Consider the following 2,047-nt stretch of genomic DNA (forward strand, 5'->3'; position numbering starts at 1 on the left):
TGGACTCAAAACTGGTAGCCATCTAAGTCATCATAAAAGAATAAGAATAACATTACAAAATGCATGCTTACCTTCTCCAAAATCCAAGTGATATGTCTCTTCATTATTCATAGAGAGTAAAGAGAAACAACTTATTCATTCTTTAAAATAGAATAGGCCTTGGCTTGCCCTGCAATATTTAATTCTCTAAACTTCACTCTGAAGCGTCACAGATTTTTTCTCCAATGTTCTGACATGTATGTCGGTTATTCTAGATGTCTAGAATACATATTAACTCCTATTCACTTTGTCCAGGAAGTCAAATGTTGTTAATAGATTCAATCATAATAATGTTCTACAAGAATCTCAGGTTTCCTTTGGATGATATTTTGACAAACAGTCTGAGGGTTAACATACCCTTGAAGCTTCTGATACTCTAAGAAGTATTTTTCTTATAGTTCCCTAACCTCCTGATACTTAGTCTTATTCAGTAAACATATTTCTCTTCAAACTACAACATAAGATATTTTAAAGGGAATTTATTTTGAATGGTTTAATATTATGATTCTCTAGATATGCCTCTTTGTTACATGCTTTTTCTGATTTTTTAAACTTATTTATGTTATCATCTCCCCTTTACGTGTCTTGATGCATTTACATTTCAAAGCAACAAAATTTTAAACATAAAAGTCTATCAGATGAGGAGCTGGGGGAGGCGAAAATAAAGTAACCAAGAAACTTACATATATGTGGCACTTCTGCCATCTTGTGGGTTTTCTGTGTTTTCCACAGACTCAATTTGTTATTTTTTTTTTAAGGAAGTTTTTTGAAACAGCATATAGGTAGATACTGAGAAATAAGCTGTCAATTACCCAAACCTATCATACTCCACTAAAAGTTAACAAAAATTAATTAAGAGATAAGTACAAAATGCAGCTCACTCTCAAATAGTTTTGAAAAATATCAATATCTGTGCTTATGTTTATATCTACCTATACCTCTATCTATAGCTATAGATATATATCTAGATATATAGACACATATGCTGATATCTATTTCTATGGAATATGAGACAGAGAGTGAGTAAGAAAGCCTAATCATAAATAAATGTGGTTAAATGATAATATTTGAATCTGGGTAATATTCTTGCAACTTTTCCTTAATATTGAAATTATCTCCAAATAAACAGTTACACACATATACACAGGGAGAGAGAGAGAGAAAGAGAGAGGAAGAGAGAATACATGATCTCTCTCTCATCTTTTGAAAGACAGTTCCAGAAATTTCTCCCTCTCCATCTTGCATCATTAGTCTTTCTCTCTCTACTAAGTTTGAAAAGCCTCTCAGTACCCCATGTCTCCCACTAGCTATCTCAAAAGCTTTACCTTTTGGCAGCAAAATTCCTTTAAAGAAGAGGCTATTCTTATTGTCTTCATTTACTCCCTCCTTTGCCAAATTCTATCTTAAACCTATGACACATATGTGTAATCATGGATAATTAAAACTGAACTCTTCAACTTCCCTTCCAAATGTACTCTATCAGCAGTCATCCCATCTAATTAACGGGAATGCCTTTATCCTCTTCTCACTTGAGTTACTTCAATAGCTATCTAACTGGTCCCCCAATCTCTATTATTGCTTTTCTATAATTTATTCTCTATACAGTATCCAGTTATTATTTTAAATATAAAATCAAACCGAGTCACTACTTTGTTTGATATCTTCAGTGGCTTCACTTTGGTAGCCTCAACTCTTTGCGAAAGTTCCCCTTATGATCTGATCTCCCTGGAACTCTTCCCTCAGGCACATACTACCTGCTTACTTAGTTGATAACTTAAACCTGTTCCGCCAGATTCCTCTGCTCTAGCCTCCTCACTGTTTTGGAAATATATCAAACATATTTCTGCCTTAGTGCCTTTGAACTTCCTTTACCCTTCCTGAAATTATTTTTTTAAATGTTTGCATGAATGCACTTTATTAAATACCATTTTTGTAGTGATCAAGCTTACTTTTTTTTCTTTTTTTTGAGATGGAGTCTTGCTCTGTCACCCAGGCTGGAGTGCAGTGG

This window comes from Mandrillus leucophaeus, unplaced genomic scaffold (genome assembly GCF_000951045.1).
Source record: "Mandrillus leucophaeus isolate KB7577 unplaced genomic scaffold, Mleu.le_1.0 Scaffold33, whole genome shotgun sequence".
NCBI classification, from domain to species: domain Eukaryota; kingdom Metazoa; phylum Chordata; class Mammalia; order Primates; family Cercopithecidae; genus Mandrillus; species Mandrillus leucophaeus.